Source organism: Schistocerca cancellata, chromosome 2 (assembly GCF_023864275.1).
Source record: "Schistocerca cancellata isolate TAMUIC-IGC-003103 chromosome 2, iqSchCanc2.1, whole genome shotgun sequence".
In the NCBI taxonomy this organism is placed as follows: Eukaryota; Metazoa; Arthropoda; class Insecta; order Orthoptera; family Acrididae; genus Schistocerca; species Schistocerca cancellata.
The window spans coordinates 944,717,311-944,725,253 of NC_064627.1; the positions used below are offsets into that span (position 1 = coordinate 944,717,311).

General features: G+C 44.6%; 1 non-coding gene across 1 annotated transcript; it reads right to left on the reverse strand.

Moving 5' to 3' along the window:
* Positions 1-4,859: 4,859 nt before the first annotated feature.
* On the reverse strand, positions 4,860-4,966 carry LOC126163335 (U6 spliceosomal RNA). Its single transcript, XR_007535225.1, has one exon. It is a non-coding gene; the product is annotated as a U6 spliceosomal RNA (small nuclear RNA).
* Between the last annotated feature and the right edge of the window lie 2,977 nt (positions 4,967-7,943).

The window sequence follows — 7,943 nt, forward strand, 5'->3', positions numbered from 1 at the left end:
GCCGTTCCACAGGGCTACATCCAGCATCTCTACGATCGTCTCCATGGAAGAATAGCAGCCTGCATTGCTGCGAAAGGTGGATATACACTGTACTAGTGCCGACATTGTACATGCTCTGTTGCCTGTGTCTATGTGCCTGTGGTTCTGTCAGTGTGATCATGTGATGTATCTGACCCCAGGAATGTGTCAATAAAGTTTCCCCTTCCTGGCACAATGAATTCACGGTGTTCTTATTTCAATTTCCAGGAGTGTATATCGTCATGGCCATGCTCCTCCATTCAAGTTACTGTACATCAGTAGCAATTTCAACTCAAAGTTACTCGTAAACGAACATCACACCAGAATTCATGGAGGCACTAATTCAAATTGTGTTCCCAATTTCGCCGTCGCTAACTAGTGACCACAATGGTGTATCAAACAAAATGTACTGCCAAGTGGGACTTCACAAGAGAAACATTAGAATAATTCTGATACTCCTTAGCACCTCAAAGAAAAAAGATTCTCCACTACTATTAAATTTCTACACGCAGTCGCGACTAGAAGGCCATCTGTGATTATATAAGACAACACTGAGCATAAACATAGTAAGATAATCTGCTTGATCATGGTCATTAGTACCCATGTAAGAAACAACATAACTGCACAACTTAAGATCTGTTTATGTGATCTAACTGGGTTTGTAATTGTAGTTGCCCTGACAGCTTTTATGCCGCAATCACAGTCACTTCTTATGCAATTGTAGATGGTTATAGTCTGCCAATATCACACGAACTAACAACAAGCTAATTGTGCCGCTGAGTTCAGGTACAGCCAGCTACAGTTCTGATGTTAGCCAATATCCGAAGCAATTCGCTAAGAACAAAGGGACGTTATCGTTATTTGTAAGATATTACCAGATCGTGAAGTCAGACACCCCACTTTTCCTAATATTCACAATTTAACTTTTTTGGTGAGCCACACTTGTAACTCACTTGTCATTTCAATCCGAACCCATCTTATAATAATTTTGCTGCCTACAATAGTAGGTGCATAGTTTCGTAGCGTTTTTGTTTTGCATGTTGCTATTCCAGTTGCTATGGGTTTATTTACCGATTGTCTTTTTTTTATTTGTAGTTTACTTTTGTTATTTGAGTTTACATATTGTCGTTCTACCATTTGGAGATGCTGAGTGGAGCTGTGGACGCTATAAAATGGTGTGCCAAGTGGAGAAATCGAAACATTCAGGACATATTCTTCTGTTTGAGTTCAATAGAGGGAGGCAGTAGCGGAGGCAGCCACAAGCACTTACGCCGTGTACCGGGATAATGGCACTGGACAGAGCACGGCAAGAAAACGGCTTCCTCGTTCCAAGGAAGATCGTTTTGACATCACTGACTCTCTGCGTTCAGGAAGACCTTCGCGGTTCGATAAAGGTCGTTTAAACGCATTGAACCACAATGATCCGCGTCCGCGTTCTCGAGAACTGGCAAATATCATGAACTGTGATCATTCCACAACCGTGCAACAGTTGCATGCAATGTGGATGGTTCAAAAATCGGGTGTATGGGTACCGCATGCTCTAAGCCGAAATCAGAAAAATCATCGTGTGGCCTTATGTGCATCTCTCTTTACTCATTATCAACTTTCTTGTGAACAACACGGACCGTTCCTATTCTGTATCGTTACTGGTGACGAGAAATGGTGTCTTCATGATAACATAAGGAAAGGAAAGGAATGGTTGACCCAAACATAGCAGCAACTCCCCGTGCAAAGAACTGCGCGCATCGACAAAACATAATGTTATGCACATGGTGGAACAGCAACGGTGTGGTGTACTACGAATTACTTCCCCGAGGTGTAATCATCACTGCTGATATTTATTGTCGACAACTGAGACGTCTTGCAGACGCAGTCCAAGAGCAAAGACCGAGAAGACTGCGTGAAGTGATGCTACTCCAAGATAACAACGCCCGCATTGTGCTTGGCTGACAAAAAACACTACACGGTGTAATGGTACTTGAATTACGTAACCATTACGGCACCTCACCTCAACCTCTCGATTCCAGCAATATTCTACTGCGTTTCTGTAAAATAGTTAACATATTTCTGTGACAACATTCAGATCTGATCTCATTAATGTAGAGGTACTTCGATACACCGATATGTATACATTGCAATGATATTATTCTTATGTGTATTCTTTCTTTTGTCACTATGATCTTTGACGTACTTGTAACTCTGATTTTTGGGCGCGTCAGCGGTTATTAGAGAGTCAAGCTTTGGTCGTCATGTTAAAAAGACGCAAATTGTTCAGTTTGTGAAATGTGAACTTTAACAGTGAGGAAGATATTTTCAAGTATGTTTTACATTGTGAAGTGATGTTTTTGAACGAGTTACGTGATATTGCAACAAAAGTAATAAAAAAGAAGTGTAACTTAAATTCGGAGTGCTGATTACTTTTTTGCATCACCATTGTCCTAACTTGTAAAAGTTTAATCTTCAAGAATGGTTTATGAAACACATCTATAAAACTTTTGAATATCGCAGAATAACACCTAGGTCTCTTTGCATCCGAGCTTGGAATCATCACTACCTAGATTTTCGATGATTGAGCCATGAGTTCACAACGAGACCAGCGTGGGAAACACCAAAAGACGGTGCCTAGTTTATCCATTATTTCAAGAAATGACTTTACTAACGGTGCTGTAATGACACCTGCCACATAATATAACTTTGTTGTTGCCCGAAAATGCAATATTTAGTAGCGTGAGCAACACTACAATCATAATTAATTTTTAACCTTTGTTGTGGTAGGGTTTTTAGAACAGGAATTAGATTCGGAAGTCAGTATGCACCCAACTTATTCACCTGATCTTGCGTCCTCAGACTGTTACATTTTCCACTCTCTTTCAAACAACCTTCAAGGAAGTTCGTTTCCGGATGGAAATGATCCCCGAACATGGCTCGAAGAGTTATTCGCCTCAAAACTATGTCATGTATACAGTCGCGGAATCTAAGGTACCCCAGCATTGGCAAACGTAAATAGTGAAGGATGATACGCTGAAGAGTCAAATGAACTGGTACACCTACCTAATATCGTGTAGAGCCCCCCCGCCCCCCGCGAGCCCTCAGAAGTGCTTCAACACGACGTGGAAACGAGTCGACTAATGTCTGGAGTTGTGCTGGAGGGAATTAACACCATGAATCCTGCAGGGCTGTTCATAAATCCGTAAGAGTACGATGGAGTGGAGATCTCTTCTGAACAGCACGTTGCAACGCATCCCACAAATGCTCAATAATGTTCATGTCTGGGGAGTTTGGTGGTCGGCGGATGTGTTTAAACTCAGAACAGTGTTCTTGGAGCCACTCTGTAGCAATTCTGGACGTGTGGAGTGTCCCATTATCCTGCTGGAATTGCCCAAGTCCGTCGGAATGCACAATGGACGTGAATCGATACAGGTGATCAGACAGGATGCTTACGTGCGTTTCACCTGTCAGAGTCGTATCTAGACGTTTCACAGGTCCCGTATCACTCCAACTGCACACGCCCCACATCATTACAGAGCCTCCACCAGCTTGAACAAGCCTCTGCTGACATGCAGGGTCCATGGATTCATGAGGTTGTCTCCGTACCCATACACGTCCATCCGCTCGATACAATTTGAGACTTGTCCGACAAGGCAACATGTTTCCAGTCATCGACAGTCCAATGTCGGTGTTGACGAGCCCACGCGAGGTTAAAGCTTTCTGTCATGCTGTCATTAAGGGTACACGAGTGGGCCTTCGGCTCATCCCATGTCGATGATGTTTCGTTGAATGTTTCGCACGCTGTCACTTGTTGTGGCCCAGCATTGAAATATGCAGAAATTTGAGGAAGGGTTGGACTTCCGTCATGTTGAACGATTCTCTTCAGTCGTCGTTGGTTCCATTCTTGCAGGATCTTTTTTCGGCCGCTGCGGTGTCGGAGATATGATGTTTTAAGGGATTCCTGATATTCACGGTACATTCGTGAAATGGCCGTACCGGAATATCCCCACTTCATCGCTACCTCGGAGATGCTATGTCCCATAGCTCTTGCGCCAACTATAGGACCACGTTCAAACTCACTTGACTCTTGATAACCTGCGATTGTAGCAGCAGTAACCGATCTAACAACTTCGCCAGACACTTGCTGTCTTATATAGGCGTTGACGACGGCAGCGCCGTATTATGCCTGTTTACAAATTTCTGTATTTGAATACTCGTGCCAAGACCAGTTTCTTTGGCGCTTCAGTGTATATTATTGATGACAAAAGTCTCCGATTTGTGTATCTGTTGTTTAAAAACGCTATGAACTTATTACACCAACCCAATGTAAGACGAACAGAGTGTTTATAATTAAAGTACAGCTACTCACAGAGGTCCATTGTGGGCTGTAATTATCGTACGGCAGCGAAACTTGATATGCTAATGCGCAACTGATTTACGCTAGAAAAAATTAGTTCCAATTTTGACCACTAAGTGCAAATCTGGCTCTGTGCACCGAGTATCTCGTCGACGCCTCCGGTGCTGACACTGAACAAACTGTGTAAGCGGCGTTTAGAAATAAAATCAACATTATGCCTTTCTCACTTGATGATGATGAGGTCCCATACTCTGAGGAGCGTATGGGACGATGCGGGAGAGCCACACCTCCGTACTAGGCAAGGTCCTAGTGGAGGTGGTTTGCCATTGCCTTCCTCCGACCGTAATGGGGATGAATGATGATAATTCAGACGACACAACAACACCCAGTCATCTCGAGGCAGGAAAAATCCCTGACCCCGCCGGGAATCGAACGCGGGACCCCGTGCGCGGAAAGCGAGAACGTTACCGCAAGACCACGAGCTACTAACAACTTTAAAAATGTGGAAAGCTTCACGATTTTGCCTGTCATCCTTGCGCAGGGGCCATGCTAATCTTCTCTGTAGCGTTCGAAGTTTAGTACATGTACAGCTGAAGCGAGTACTTCTCACTTACTTGATTCTGTTTACCTCCAGTATCGTAGCTTATCGATACTGCCGTAGCCGGCGCCTCTATCCAGAGTCTACTAACGTCACGAGCGGCGCTTTGAACATCGCTAGCAATAGCTTGACCTGATCAATAATGAACCTACAGGCCGCCTACCAATGAAGAACGCCAGGAGGTTGTTATAAGCGGCGGCCACGTGGGCAACTTCTTCTAGTTCAAGATTAGTTTCTTGTTGCTAGTTGGTGCCGAACGTTACAACCGTGCCATTGCTAGCTAGCTCTACTGGCAAACATTCAGTGTACATCGACGCACAGCCGTGTCGGGCCTCTGCTGATCGCTATCCACAGCTGCCACAAGTTGTCAACAATGCAGCAGTTCTTCAGTTCTTGAGTAAAATACGCTACTGGCCATTAAAACTGCTACATCAAGAAGAAATGCAGATGATAAACGGGTATTCATTGGACAGATATATTATACTAGAACTGACATGTGATTAATTTTCACGCAATTTTGGTGCATAGATACTTGATACGCTTGGGCATTGAGTCAAACAGAGCTTGGATGGCGTGTACAGGTACAGCCCATGCAGCTTCAACACAATACCACAATTCATCATGAGTAGTGACTGGCGTATTGTGACAAGCCAGTTGCTCGGCCACCATTGACCAGACGTTTTCCATTGATGAGAGATCTGGAGAATGTGCTGGCCAGGGCAGCAGTCGAACATTTTCTGTACCCAGAAAGGCCCGCACAGGACCTGCAACATGCGGTCGTGCATTACCCTGCTGTAATGTAGGGTTTCGCAGGGATCGAATGAATGGTAGAGCCACGGGTCCTAACACATCTGAAATGTAGCGTCCACTGTTCAAAATGCCGTCAGTGCGAACAAGAGGTGACCGAGACGCGTAACCAATGGCACCCCATACCATCACGCCGGATGATATGCCAGTATGGCGATGACGAATACACGCTTCCAATGTGCGTTCACCGCGATGTCGCCAAACACAGATGCGACCATCATGATACTGTAAACAGAACCTGGATTCATCCTAAATAATGACGTTTGCAATTCGTGCACCCAGGTTCGTCGTTGAGTACACCATCGCAAGCTCTCCTGTCTGTTATCACAGCCACCTCAAGGTGGTGGTGCTGTGATGCAGCGTCAAGGGTAACCGCGGCCATGGTCTCCGAGCTGATAGTCCATGCTGCTGCAAACGTCGTCGAACAGTTCGTGCAGATGGTTGTTGTCTTGCAAACGTTCCCATCTGTTGACTCAGGGATTGAGACGTGGCTGCACGATCCGTTACAGCCACGCGGATAAGATGCCTGTCATCTCGATTGCTAGTGATACGAAGCCGTTGGGATCCAGCACGGCGTTCCGTATTTCCCTCCTGAACCCGCCGATTCCATATTCTGCTAACAGTCATTGGATCTCGACCAACGCTAGTAGCAATGTCGCGATACGATAAACCGCAATCGCGATAGGCTACAATCCGACCTTTATCAAAGCCGGAAACGTGATGGTACGCATTTCTCCTCCTTACACGAGGCATCACAACAACGTTTCACCAGGCAACGCCGGTCAACTGCTGTTTGTGTATGAGAAATCGGTTGGAAACTTTCCTCATGTCAGCACGTAGTAGGTGTCGCCACCGATGCCAACCTTATGTGAATGCTCTGAAAAGCTAATCATTTGCATATCACAGCATCTTCTTCCTGTCGGTTAAATTTCGCGTGTTTAGCACGTCATCTTCGTGGTGTAGCATTTTTAATGGCCAGTAGTGTATATTTATTTAAAGTGCGCTCGTATCAACTAGCCTTTTGCTTGCCTGTCCATATTCCTACGGCGAGAGATCCTTTTGGCCACCTTCCACCAACTTATCATTAGCATCGAGAACTTAACATTTGGCTTCTTGGAACGTAACGGTTACCGATCCGCATCATAACACCGCTCACGTTCCATTAATAATCCAGTACATATGGAAACATTTCTATACGTATTTCTTGCATTCATAGTGCCATAATTGCACCTGGTGGCCAAGATTCTATTTTTTTCCCAACATAGACCGCGTCTGCATTAACACATTAGAATATCTACCACGTTTCGCTGCCATACGATCGACCACTGTGCGTAACTGCACTTTAATTATAACCATCCGATAGATACATTCAATATTGTGTAGTTGTTCTGCCCGGATTGGACAAAGGTTATAGTTTCGCGTTAGAATACTCTTGTTGAAGATGTTTCTTTTTTTATTTTTTGATTTTATTCTGCCCAATAATGCCGTAATTTTTTTTAAACTATACATATCCTACAACTACAGTTTCCTTAATATTGAACATAAAATTGTTGGTTAGACGTCAGAAAAGTGATGAGCTAAAAACAAAATAACAGTCACAGGACAAAGATAACTACATAACTTACAAATGTGGTGATGTTAAACATACACACCACACTGCTCTGCAATTTTTAAGGACGAGATGGACAACATATTAACAACTCGGTGGAAACGAATGAAAGTACGGGAGAATGTTGACAGAGGTCTCGCAGGCGTGCACAGAAAGCTGGAATTCAAGTGACGTGAGGTCTGCGTGTCCAGAGCGCCGAATGGGGCAGTTGAAGGATCGGGAGAAGACTGCATGTTTCCATCAGTGAGCAGCAGCGGTGTACTGTAGTAGTGTTCCTCATTACAATATGACCCGGAGACAACATCTGGGTGACTTCACGTGGCGAAGAGTAATCGGGAAACTTAAAGAAGGACGAATTGTGACGAGTGCAGCCCAGGAATTTGCTGTTGCTCAGAGCATTGTGTCTCATGCGTGGGAAGTGTCCCGAACCACGGGCAGTGCTGTCCGAAGGAGAGGAGACGGTCGACTACGGCCAAGTACAACAACAAAAGATGGCTACAGTTTGAAAAAGGCAAGAAGGGACCACAGCAAACAACTGGTGCAATTACAACGACATTTAACGGGTT